This window comes from Fringilla coelebs (assembly GCF_963513975.1).
Source record: "Fringilla coelebs genome assembly, chromosome: 6".
Classification (NCBI taxonomy): domain Eukaryota; kingdom Metazoa; phylum Chordata; class Aves; order Passeriformes; family Fringillidae; genus Fringilla; species Fringilla coelebs.
Window position 1 is genome coordinate 23,443,300 of NC_140034.1, and position 13,910 is coordinate 23,457,209.

General features: G+C 47.9%; 1 protein-coding gene across 3 annotated transcripts in view; it reads left to right on the forward strand.

Moving 5' to 3' along the window:
* Positions 1 to 13,910, forward strand: part of LTBP2 (latent transforming growth factor beta binding protein 2) — a 71,756-nt gene that overhangs the window by 17,552 nt on the left and 40,294 nt on the right. The gene's annotated exons all lie outside the window — the stretch shown is intronic.

A 13,910-nucleotide genomic window follows, 5' to 3' on the forward strand; every position in this document is an offset into this window, starting at 1 on the left:
TAGTTAGCCTGGCATGATTTCACAGGAGCTGGATTACTTGTGTGATTTGTCAATAAGGAAGAGGTAGAAGTTGTTCTTGACTGGTTCAGTGGATGGAGGACACTGGTGATTCTAGGTCAGTGTTGTGAGAAGACTCTGAGTTCCAGGACAAATACCCAGTCCTCAGCCTCCCTGTACATTTGCATTGCTTACAAGCAGGAGTTGCACAAGAGTAGGAGCTTATAGATATCTAAGCCTTGTCTTGCTGTTCCAAGACAGGAAATCAATCCTCATATGAGTGAACTTGCATTCTCTTTTTGTTTATTTGCATCTATATTGGCTTTACTTGTGCTTGTTTCTACAGATCTAACTATCAGAAGCTCTGAAGCCATGCACTAGAACAGTACTATATTAGATTCCCTATAAACATGTAACAAAACCCATGAATCCTCCACAGAGACCTGGTCTCTAAGAAGTAATTGGGTTGCTTTTGGTTTCAATATGTTTTGAAGTGATTCTTCAGAGAGACAGTTAAGAGAGCAACCAGCTGAATTAATTAGGAACTGCCAGGACCAAAATATTCCCCACTTACCTGAGTGATGGCACTGCTTTAAAATTATTTCTTGTCCTCATCTTGTAGGACTTGCTGCTTGTCACGACTTGCACCTTCATTGTGGGGACTAACCTGGTCTGGAGGTAGGAAATTTCTGGGAGTCTGTAGGAGCCCATAAAGTGTTGGTGAAGAGCATGACCAGACAGCTGCCTGTTTTCATGGTTCTGCTTCTGGTATGTACATGCTTCTGGTTCTGCTTCAGGCCCTCCAGAGCCACAGCAGCCTTCTGTGGCTTCCCTGCAAGAAGAGCCCAGGAAGCACAGCTGGGACAGCAGCAGATGTTACTGTCAGTCCTCTACCCTCAGGTACCTTCTCACCCTTGGTGAGAAGTGGCAGCTCCTTGAGCAGCAGGGCTGTACCAGTCATATGCAGCTGGTTGTGCTGCTTGGTTGGCATTTTCACCAGTCAGATGTGAAGGCTAGGGAATGGACCTGTGGGCATTCCCTCTGTAGCTGTCATAGATCCTTTTCTGGGTGTGCTGGCAGTCTTGGAAAGATGTGGGTGGGAAGCTCAGCTTGAATCTTGTGCTGAGCACAGGCATCAGTGCTGCAGAGTTACGTGTAGCCCTCAGTGTTTCTGTTTGGAGAGGTACTGGGTAAGAACCACTCCATCCTGGGCTTGCCTCTATGGTGTGCATTCTCTCTTCTTCCTGGGACTAAAGAAGAAGATGTATTCAGTCTTACTTGAGCTCAACTCTTGCTCAGGGAAGGACAAGGCTAGGAGAAGGGCAGCTCTGGGTCTGCTTTGCTGACACCAGAGCTGGTGATACTCCAGCTGTCATCCCTGGAAATGCAGGCTAAGCAATGAGTACCACTTCCCAAGTCCCTCAGCAGCCTGTGGCTCAGTGCAGATCTGGAGTCAGGTGTCCAGGAGAGCCTGTGGAGACTTGTTAGCTGCTGCAGAAGCTGAGAGGCCCCCATTCTGTGCTGGGTGGAACAGAGAGTGCTCTGGAGAGCAAAATCCTGGGGGTGTCAGAGGCCCTCCCAGCACGGACTAGCTGCAAATCCTCCCTCTTCTTGATCTCAGCCTGAATCTCTGCCTGGAGAAGCAAAGCCTTGATGGATGATTGTGCGGGTGGAGTTGCACCTCAGCCCAGAAGCCGAGCTAAATGGAAACAGCTTTGTTTTCCTAAGGCTGGAGTATCAGCAGAATTCATATTTATTTAGCAGGGAGTGGAAAGGGTTTGTTCCCTTGCCCCTTACCCTCAGGATGGCTGACCAGATGCCTTTGACTCTGGGCAGGGTGTGTGGAGGTCCTGTTGCTGCCACCTGAGAAGGTCCCTTCTGCCAGGAGGGTTGTGCATAAATCTGTAGCCAGCATCTGTGCAAGGGAGCTGTGCTGCCTGGATGGGAGTTATGTGCTGGGTGATGGCTGCTTGCAAAGCAAGGCATCCTTCCCCTGGGAAGAGAAGCAGAGGTGTCTGGGACCTGCAAAGCATTCCCCCAGTAATGCAGGCAAGGGAAAAGGGCATAGCTGTGGTGTGAGGTGCTGAGACACTGTGCAGACAGCTTAGTGCAGCTAAGCTCTTGAGGGCAGGGAGCTTCCTCTGAGAGGGTTCTGTTTAGGCAAGGCAGTTGCTGGGAGTTGCCTGGTGTTTTCAGGATGGAAAAGGAAGAAGGCCGAGTTGCAACACGTCTGGCCCACTGATTTCTGATCTCAGACTCCTCTGCAGCACCCTGGAGGAGACATCTCCTCCCTTCCTGATGAGAGGAAGTGCTGTATGCAGCCCTTGAGGAGCTGTGGCGAGCGCTCCTGGCCTGGGAACACTGGGAACCTCATGCCAGCAGGCAGGCTCTGCCAAAATCTCTGTTCTCTCTCCTGGAAGCAAAGGATTAGAACAGCAGGGAGCAAGCAGATGGGAGGATCTTGGGTGTGTGGCAGAGGTTGCTGGATGGAGAAAGTGTATTTCCCCCCATTTGAAAATTGTTCTCTTTCATTTGAAAATCCTGTCCTGGTGGTAGTCAAATGTCAAGCATGAGCCTTTGCAAAGGGGAGTGGAGCCCAAGGATGCATACAAAGCTGTCTGCCCTGGGGTCACCACTTAAAACACGACATTGAGTACTGTGGCTTGGCAAAATCGGCTTGATGAGCTTGTTGTCATTGAGGACTAGCAGATAGAACAAAAAGTTCACTTCAAGGTCACTTGCTTTTTAAAGATGCTGCTCCAAACAGAGGCAGATTTGTCTTAATTGTTAAAGCAGGATCTGGAGCCTCCTGTCTTGCCAGCTTTGAACTTTCCACATTTATGAGAAAAAAGGGAACTTGCTTACTGCCTTACTTGGGTGTCCAGGACTGTTTGTCCACCATATGTCTAGCACTAGGAGGAGGTCTATACTACCTACATACTTATTGAATGCATCTTTGCTCTTCTGCTCACTTATGACTGTCACTCAGCCCACATTTATGAGTGTTACAATTTATTAATATCCAAATATCAGAGAAAAAAAAAGCCAGCCCTTGATGAGAAGCATCCCCCTGTTTAAGTGCATTCCTGTGGCATAGGCTGTGGCAGCTTTCCCACTTCATTTGGTATGGGACCAGCCCAGGAGATCCATAGTAGACAATGTTGAATTCCCAGGGTAGAACACCAGTGCCAGCCTTGTGACACTATAGTGTCTATGCTTGTTCCTTGAATGGCACATTTTCTCAGTGCAGATAAGCCCTAACTGCAGCTTTCTGAGGTGCTTCCCTTTGGCAGGATGATTTTTACAAGGTGGCCAAACATTTACATTCCTTGATCCAAAGCCAACTTTGAGTAGATATCTGAGACATTGTTAAAAAATTGAAACTAGAAAGCCAGTGCCACTCCGGGTGAGAATATGTGAAAAGGAAAATATGTCACTCAGGACAATGAGATCTCCATAAGCTCCAGATCTAGGCCCCTTTCCTGCTTTGACATAGTCAAAAGTCCTTGGCAAGCTGGATGAGAAGCCTAAAGGAAAAACTCAAGCTATTCAAGAGGAGTGTAAATGCCATTTTTCTTATATAAAAAAATCTTCCTCTTTTTAAATTACATTATATACCTTCTCTAGTCTGGCACCAGATTCAGTTGCTTTATTTTCTAGTGTTTTAAAGCTGTCAGCACCCTTCTGGTTTATATGTTTTATGTATTTACTTTCTGGGGGGTTGCATACCCTTCAGAGCAGCAGGAGAATAGCTGGCTTTCAGGCCCCTTTTCAAAACTCCAAATATGGTCTTTACATTAGACCTGGTTTTTCTGCACCTCCTTGGGAGCCATTCCTATAGCTTAATGCAGCCTTTAGGCAGTTCAAATGCACTTTTCCTTCAAACTGAAAGAGGAGTGCTGCTACTGTCAGCTCAGTCTGAGACTCCATGCAAGAGAGCAGGGTGCAAGGCAAATACATTGTACATGTGGTAGGTAAGGTAGTACAGAAAATCCAGTTTATAGCCTATTTCATATACTATACATATATCATTTGGGACATTTATGACAATACAATTTATATAGCAGTTGTATAAAAAAGAAGGTTGTTAGAAGAGCACTGAGGCCACATGATCAAATGCTGGGAAGAGTTTTCCTAATGCCTGAATTTGGATTGCCATCTATCTTGCTTTCAGCTCCCTTGTGCCTGTGGATTGCTGCAGTTTCTCATACCTGACTGTGTGTTGCCTTTTTTGGTTTAAACTGGTACTTCACTAAAATCAAAGCTGCTCTCTTTATTTGTGAATGTTTCACATAAATCACCAGTGCTAGCAGGAAACAAGGGATTAATTGAAGTTGATTTGATACAAGAAGTGAAATGAAGATCTAAAAGTCTCCATATAAAATCTACTTGTTCTCTTCCTTTCTTCAGAAGCATCCTGAGAAATGCTGCCCTGAGTTCTTGGTGCTTGGTGGGATTGGCACCTTGCTCTCCACACCACCTCATTTTTTTTCCACCTGTGTGGAAGAGTGAAGAGAGTGTGAAGGCTCACATTTAGGCAGAAACTAAACATCTGGGCAGGAATTAAGAAGACATTCAGGATGGAATCTTATCTGTTACTGCTGAAGGAAAAATATCCTCCATGGAAGGAAGAAATCTGGGAGGAGAGGCTAAGATTTTTCAGGGTAGAAGTGAAAAGCAAATTAGTCAATGGAGCGTAACGCATGTGGTGCATACCAGGGACTGACGGTGCTTAGGACCCAAGTCAGATGAGTTTTTTTCCCTGTACACCCTGGACTCCTGCTCTGAGTCAATGTACTCTTTATTGCCAGAAAAGATCTTGACAAATTGGAAAGAATTCTGAGGGAGGGAGGGAGCTCAGTGGAATGGTTAACAGACCCACATCTGCAAAACTGAGCCAAGGGTTGGCCTTGGAGGATGAGGAACATACTTGGAGGCTGAGGCTATCAGGATGGGGCAGAGTGTATTAGGTTGCCTGTAGCCTTGGCAGGGTGGCCATGGTAATATTTCAGTGGTATGGCTTTCTAAAAAGCAATGTGCCAAACTATTCCAGGGATGTAATGACAGGTTGATAATGACACTGGAGCTTTGCCTTCTCCATGACTTTGGAGCTCTGCTGCTGCAGAACTGGAGTCCAGGAGCTGCCAAAGCAGGTGCAGGGCTCCACATCCCTTCTCAATGAGGAGTCTGGGAAACCTGTTCCTACCTTATAGCCCTTGGTGTGGGTACTGAGTGCTATGTGAGAGAGGTCCAGAGCAGACTGATGGTCAGGGTACTCCTGAAGTCACTGGCTTTGCCATCAGGCCTCATGCTTACATGGCCAGGAGTGTTCCTGGCTCCCAGTCACCACTAGCCATTTGGCTAGTGAGCACGTGGAGGGATGGAGCCAGTGCAGAGCAGTACAGACTAAAAATCACCAGGATGCTCATTCCCTGATCCTCAGCAGGGATGAGACTTCAAGAGTGGATAGCAAAGGTTACATCCCAGCTCAGCTCTCATGGATTGAGTGCTGCAGGTGCAGGAATCCTGTGTGTGGCTGGGGATGGAGCAATGTGAGAAGACCTAATAACACTGAGGTAATAGATCCAAAGGCCAGGACATCCTGCTGGGTGTATAACCATGATTTTAGCTTAAAATATGTCTTAGATCTACAGTGTTCCCAGGATGAGTGGGAGACCACCTGCTGTAGATGAAAAGCCTTCACTTCTTCAGATGAGAGCACTACACAGATCTCTTCACGTTGTTGCTCTCACGCTGTGTGTGTGTGTTTTCAGCCTCAAACTCCTCACCCCACTCACATGCCTGGGATGAGAGAGGCTTTTCCAGCCCTCTCTGTGTGCTGTGTAGAGCAGTGGGCAGGCAGCTGGCTCCCCCCACTCCCAGGGGTGCATGAATAGGCTAAAGTGTTTTTTCAGGGCTTTGAAGCTGGCAGCCCAGGGAAGGGGGTGGGTGTTGGTAGTCAACAAGATGGAAATGAAAGTCAAATGTGCTTGTTTTCTCACTGTGCTATGGGGGAGATGAGTGACCTCCCTGCAGCCAATGTTGAGCTTTTCTCTGGCTAATGCCTCTGCAGCAGGTTTTATTAGATGGCAGCCAGGCCCTCAGCTCGCAGCTGTTGTGTCTTGTGGAAACAGAGGGCCCTTTGAGATGGAGATCTGTGTGCTGTGTGTACAAGCACAGGTTGATATGTTGTCCTCTCCTCTTGTATGCCGCTGCCCTACGCACAGATCCTTCCCTGCCAGGTAGGACCCTGTACTGGGGAGCGTGGGGAGTAGGAGAGGGGCACAGGAGGAGTTGCTGGGGGATTGAACCCTCGGTGGGGTGGTCACAGTTCTTGACTGACAGCCCACTGCAGGACTGACAGCCCACGGCAGGACTGACAGCCCACGGCAGGACTGACAGCCCAGCTCTGACTGTGCCAGCAGCTCATGCCAGGGTTTGTGGTGGTGTCCAGGCTGCGGCCATGGCGTGATGGCTGCAGTGAGATGGTGACACTGATGGAGACCTGCCTGTGATGGCAGCTGTGGGGATGCTCCTGGACGTGTCTCTAATCACTAAGGTGTGAGACTGCCTGTGTGACTGCATTTGGCAGCAGTGCTGTGCCTCTTGATTGTGCTGCTCAGCCCCTCCATGCAGCAGGGGAGCCAACTGAGGCGGCTTTGTCACTGTTTCAGCCCAAAGGAGTGTGCAGCTGAGCACCACAGGCCAGCCTGGCCAGTTCTGCCAGAGAGGTGGTAGCTTGCCTCACCATCTGGTCTCCCTCACCATCTAAATCCCTGTTTTAGTCTATGGAGTGTTCAAGATATGGCCCAAATGTGGCATTTGTAATCAAGTAACCTGGCATGGTTCCTCTGTTGACTCCACTTGGAGCTCAGAGCAGTTGCAGGCTGCATTTTTATTTTTGGCTTTGGCCTGCACTTCAGCTCTGGAGACAAGCAGATTGCAGACAGCTCTTTATCACATTTGGCATTTGGAAATCATTATTCTGACCCATTTAATGGGTCAGCACTAAGATCTGATGGATGCACAGTCTGCAGCTCCTGGTGACCACCTGATGCCATGTCCTTGAGCAGGGCATGTTTCTGCAGCCTCGCTGGGCCAGGCAGGTGCTGTTCCCATGCTTGGAGAGTTGGACTTCTTCCAGGGAGTCAGTTGCTCACTGCCTAATACATGAGAGCAAAGAAGAGCATTCAGCAGAGTGTCAGGTGGCATGTGTGGCACGTGTGGCAAGGGAAGGGCATTTAATGTCAGCAGAGAGCTGTGTGGAGGCATGTGAGCAGCCACTTTGGCTAAAGAGAAAATTGGATCCCAAGAGACTGGTTAAAAAGAACTTGTTAGTTGTCTGTGAGCTTAGAGGGGTTCAGTTATGTATGTGGTGTCTGGCAACTCCTGAACAGATAAAATTAGAGTTCACAGCCCTCTCCCTCTCTGTTCTCACACGGTACACGGCAGGCTGGGAGCCAGGCAGGATGGCTCTGCAGCACTGGCACTGCTTTGGGGGCCAGGAGGAGGAAGATGCCAAGGTGATGGTGGTGGAGTCTGAGCTTGGTGGCATGAAGCAGACAGCTGGTGACTCTGCTGCCCCATGGCCTTGCACATCTGTTGCTACAGTTTGTAGTGAGAGATTCAGAGAAATCTTGGCCAGCCACTGGCACATATGTCAAGTGGAGCAGGCAGCTGGAGTTACCACTGCAACATGGCACGGGTGAGAGCCCAAAATAAGAGCCATATGGGCTCCATGAGAGCTTCTTAGTCACTGTGGTAAGGGATAGGGCTGGCACCTGGGTTCTGGACTGACATGACTCTTGGCATGTGCCAGTGACAGAGTATAATGTGCATCAGGGAGCCTGACATATGTTCCTGGCCCTGCAGCCCCACTTTGTGAGTGCTGTTTGTGCCTTCCCCCACAAAGGCAAAGGGTGTCATCAGGGACACTCTGCCAACAGCAGCTCTAGAGCTCTTGGAGGGGAAGAAAGATTTGGATGACTTACACCTTGATGTCCCTGTGATGGTCCAGGTGCCTGTGTCTCGTGTCCCATCTTGCATGACATCTGGCTGTAGGTGTCTGTGGATCTGGCCTTCATTCTTGTGGTACATGGATTCTGCTTGGCTCTCATAAGATGGTCTTATGCCTGTGGAGTCTGGCAGCTGCTTCTCCTGTGCAGGAGAGCTTCCCTTGCCTTCCATCAAATGCTGGGGAGCATGGGCTTCAGATTTCAGGGTCTCCCTCATTTGAATGGGAGGTACCAGGGCTGAAGACACCAGCAGGAGGGACAGCAGGCAGGTTTCAGTGGTATTTCTGCTGCCCCTGGAGACAGTAAACTAAGCCAGGATTTATGAACCTAATGTGGGTGGGCTTGAAGTCAGGTACCTTGTATGGTGTGGTTTTCCCCCTCCTCCCAGAGTCTTAACAGAGCCATCTTCCTCATCATATTTGTGAGCTAATTGATAATAAACTTGAGTGCTCTCTAAGCAATGCCTCTGCTGTGCTCCGAGGCCTGCTGGCTGAGCCCTGAATCCTTTCTGCCTGCTGAGGAACCTATTTGGAATCCAAGAAAGGGGAAGTTTCTGGTTTGCAGTCAATTTACTGTTTTCCAAGGCTGGCTGCTTCTCTTTCCCCCATAGACACAGATGCTGGTGTTAAGGCTGCCCATTCTTCTGTTATGCTTTAGTGGAAAATCAGCAACTGCTGAGCATTACAAAGGGGGAAGTGAATCACTGATTTTGGTCCCTGTGGCCCCAAGCAGGGAGGGCATCTTGCCAGAGGGACAGGCAGATGGACAAGACAGACACCAAGTATATTGTTCAGCATTTAAAATCCAGGGGAGAACCTGCCTGTTACCCTGGCAGGTTATCAGGGGCTGAGCATGACTCAGTCCCCATCCTGGCTGAGCCCACTCATCTTGGAGATGCACATGCAGGCTGCAGTCTGGAGTAGCTGGGGTGCACTTACCAGTGCTGCAGTGGCTGCCCTCCATGGGACTCTGCTCCCACCCCCACAGGCAGCACGTGCCTTTTCTGGGTACCCGGAGGCAGCAACTGCATCCCAAGCAGCAATCTGGTTAAATTTGGAGATGGAGCTTGTTGGTCCCTGAGATGGGGTTTTCTGGACCCCGGGAAGATAGTTTCTTCTCTGAGAGCTGCTTATCTTCAAATTTGTTTTGGCCAGTGCTATCATTGCCCTTCTGAAAATTGCTCCTTAGGTCTCAATAGTCTCTGTCATCTCTCCCTGATCTTCAGCATAAACATCAGAAGATCTGTTTCCAGCTGGAAGAGTAAATTTCCAATCCTCATCTCTCTGGCCCTTTCCTTGTCTGGGGTTAGTGCCCCTCCCTGCTGACCACACTGCCCAGGACTCACTCTCTCCACAGTGCCTCAAGCCATCCACCCTGCTGTGGTCTGTCAGGCTTTGGCTGGGGAGAGGGTGAGGCAGGCTGGATGAAAAATCAGTAATACTCTTGTGGTACTTGGCTCTGCATTTCTTTAACACAAATAGAAAAAACCCCACCGTTTCCCAGCTCACTAGCACTCTGGCCAAAGTCAACAGTTGGATGAAGAGCAGCCGATAGAAGCTAAATCCAGGAAAGACTGAGGTGTTGCTGCTGGGGAGAGGGAAGTGCTTTGAAGAGTTTGCCACCTTTGCCTCCAGCTCCAAGGAGGATGCCTGGTGTTAAGTCACTAAGAGAACAGTTTGCCCACCTGTACTCCCTCTGGCTTTTACTTACCCAGAGAACTATGATCATCAGAAGTGATCAGAGATTTGAAAATGCTTTCTATACACAGTGGGTTAGGAAAATAGTATTGTTTTCTGGATAACTCAGTCTCATTGGTTATTGTGACTCTGTGTATCTAATCTTGAAATTGCAGGCTTTAAAAAAACCCTGTAGTTGATTCAGAAAACAGAGGTCCTCCTATCCATCTGTGCAGTTTCTGGGAGTCTGCCAGCTCAGTCCTCAGTGGAGTGACAGGAAATCACTCACCTTCTCTGTTCAGAGAATGGGTACCTTGTAGGTTCCTCTGGAACTGGCAGGAGAGCCATGATATCCAGAGCATACAGTATTTTTGTACCTTCTCTACCCTGCTAAGACTGAAGTAAATATAGAGCAGGGTGCAAGTGGTACCAAAATTCATTGAAAATAAATTTTTACACACAAAAATGCTGTGGTGATGTGTGGGATTGCTTGCTGAATGAAATACAAGTGTTATTTGGGTCCTGCAGGGATATGTAGCACTAGAATGTAGGGGACCAGACCTCCCTTAGTTCTCTTGACTTCTAGCATGTGTCCTGAGGCTTACAGAGAATCCAGGCCATTGGCCTGCACCTCAGGATAGGGCAGCTAAAAGTGCTTGTTGGATAGTTTTGAACTGTTGCAGATGTGGGTCAGTCTGTCTGCACAGCTCCCTCCCATCCCAAATCTCCTAATTTTGATAAGCACCCCATATCTATAGGTATTTCCATGCGAAGGTGACTGAGGTATCTCAGCTTTCAGCTGGACCTTTCAGCTGGTAGAAATCAGCAGGAGTGCTCACACCCATGCTCCTGGAAGGAGAACTCTGCTCCCTCTGCCTTCCCTCCTTGCTCCATGTTCTGTCCTGGACCACTGCCATTGTGAGATCCAGAGGTGGGTGCTGCAGGACAGCCCAGAAGGAGAGGTGTCCTAGGAGTCTGCATGCTGATTTTGCCCTACAGGCTGTGCCTGACACAAAGAAAGTTGTCAGCAGCTCTGATGGATGAAGAGCAGACAGTTGTCTGTAAAAGAAGAGACCACTGTCTCTTTGCAGAGATGTGTGCTGGCAGGGTGCCTGGCTGAAGGAGTGGAAGTGAGTGACACCATGTTGAGAGAGGCTATAAGACTGAATGAATATGAGGCCCTGGGACTTTTGGTGACTGGAACATAGTGCTTGAAGTGTCAAACTTCTCTGCCTCTTCATTGCCTCTTCTCAAGCAGGTGCAAGCAGGTGCATGGAGCATGGCAACCCAAGCTCCACACTGCTGTTTTGGAGCTACCCTATCTGTTTCCCATCCTCACTCTTCCCCCTAGGACAGCCACACCACTGAGAGAACCTGTGGCAGCGCAGATCCCTGGGAACTGTCCAAGCTCTGGCCCTATGTTTCTTAAAATCCATCAAATGGATAGGGATTGCTAATGGCTTCTGATCAGATCTGTACTGCTGTGGTGAGCTCAGGTGCATTTCCTGAGACACTTCAAGCAAGCCAGTCCCTGTCTGCCCAGCATGGACTGACTCTGAAGGTTTGGAGGGGAAAAACTCTGTTTTGTTTTCCCTGACCATGAGCCAGCTGCTCAGCATGACAAATTGAGATGGAAAGATGCCTTTTGCCATTGACTTCTGTAGCCCAGGCTTGAATGGTATTACTCAACTCAGTCCACAAATCCCAGTGCTCATCTGCCTAGAATAGAACCAAATAAACAAATTAATTCAAAGCAAATCTGACCCCCCCCCACAACTCCTCCCTGCTTCAACTCACACTGGAATGCTTTGCCAATGGGATCTCAGTAGGATGACTTTTCCTTAAGTGTTGCAAACCATAGAGTAATGTTCCTACTCTGTTTTTCCTTTGTGAAGTTGGCACTGCCCCTTGTAGTAAGGTCATGTAATCCCTCTTTCTTTGGAACTGAAATGCTAATGATTATTTTATTTAAAGCCTTTCACATGTTGTTGTTATGGGGTTTTGTGGGTTTTGTTACAAAATTTGGTAATCCTGGGAATGACAAGAGATGTTCCTAAAGACAAAGGGTGAAGTTCCTTCAGGCAGGCAGTGCATGGAGCCCAGCCAAGCTCTGCTACTTGCACACAGCATTCTCCCTTTTCTCAAGGGTAGACATGATGCGAGGGTTTTCAAGCAGAAGAGCTGATATTTCCCTGTGTTATGCTACCTGTCACCTTCACCCAGCGACTCTTCAGATCTCAGGACCAGCACTAGGACAGTCACTGGTGTTTGGGGGAATGCACTTCTTTTCCTCAGGGTGCTTCCATCTCTGCAGTAGAAGATCTTGGAATCCCAGCCATGTTCACCCACAGAACTGTGCTTGGGATCTCTTAGGAGTGATCAGAGAACAAATGTGCCTGAGCTTCCAAGGCTTGGTATCTCCTCCCCAGCCTCCCTAGAGTTCCATATGGCTTTTCCTTTGTCACTAACAAAACTAGCAGTAGCGCACCAGCTGACAAAGCAGTACATAACAGGCATCAGAAGTTCCTTTTCTGGCTGCAGGGCTGAATTAGTAGCTCAGAAATGTGTGGGCAGGTCATGCCTGGCTGCCCTGGCCATCTGGGGTAAGGTGGTACTCTGCAGAATCTCAGGGGAGCTTCTGAAAGGCACTGAGGCAGAACTGAAATAAGGTTCACTTCTCCTTAATTATTCTGGCTAGCCTTGCTGATTATTGAAAAACAAGCGTTATTTGCCATCCTCATCTCAGTTTAGATCTTGATTTTAACAAGACAAGAAATGTTTTTGTCAGCACACTCTCCTCTCCTGAAGAGGTTGTATCGGGAGTTTGGGAATCCACTGCTGAGGTTTTTGCAGAAGGAAGACAGCTCTACTGCTCCATGTAGGCATGCTTTATTGTAAGGAATCATTTGGCTTCAGTTTGCAGATGTTGTTAGCTCTTTACACCTGGTATTTTGCTCCTGTGGAGAAACCTGTGCCCTCTAATCAGAGCACCTCCCATTTATCTCTAAATTGAAGAGATTGAATACTTTAGTTTCTTACAGAAAGGCATTTTCACCAGTCCCCCAATTATTTCTGTCATATTTTTTCCTGTATTCTCTCCATATTTTTGACATCCCTTAGAAGATGTGACATATTTTACATCACAGCTAGGGTGATATTATAGCATGTATACACCCTCCTGTGATGAGGACGTGTAGGGAGGCAAAAATACCTCCCTGTTCCTGCAGTGTTTCAGTGTCCTAATGTCAGGGCATTGAACTGACAGTTCATATTTAATTGCTTGTCATTAGCCCTGAAATCTTTTCTGAATTGCTGTTTTCCAGGATCATCTCCAACTATCTGCAGCTGCTGCCTGCATTCCTTCTTCCTGGAAGTGTAATCCTGCATTTGGCTCTATTAAAATCCCATGTTGCTTGGATGCATTTACCCTCCACAGAGATCCAAACTGCTCTGTGTGATCGCTCTGTTCTCATCACAATACACCACATTGCAAATTTTTGTGTCAGCAGCACACATTATCAATGTCGATTGTATGTTTATTTAGAAATAAAAATATTTATTTCCAGATGAAATTCTTGAATCATGCCAGGCCTCATACTGATCACCCTGGAACCCATCTAATTCCCTCCCCAGTGACAACTACTTCTTGTGTTCTGTTTCACAGCCAGTTTGTTATTAATTTTGCATGTGCCTGATTGACATCGTACTGCCTGTTTATTTTTTTGTTGAAATAGCATAGACTCTCAGATGGTTGGTGTGCATGTGTCTAATTCTATCAAATTATGAGAATGGACTCCTTTGACAGGAGTGGTTCTTCACAGACCTCCTTGACTGGATGACGTCACTTTGTATTCCTTTTGTTTAGTTCCCAGTTAATTGACCTGTGTGTCATCTTTTCCATTGTTCAGGGCTGGTTTCGGGCTTGCTGGCTGACAGTTACCTTGTGTGTTGTTCTTGACCTGCTTGAATACCGGCACAGCATGAGCTCCCTTTCCATCTCCCCAGATCTTACTGTTATTCCAAGCTATCCAAGGAATGTCTGCAAGGCAGAGCTGCTGTCAGCCAATTCTCATTGAATCACCCAGTCCTGTTTGGTTTAGAAATTTGCCTTCCCTGTAGACACTGTAACACATCTCCTGTGCTGACTGTGGCAGGGAAGATGGTAAAAACCACAGAATGGGATAGACCTCTCTGGGCACTTCGGTGGGAAGTGCCACTCTTT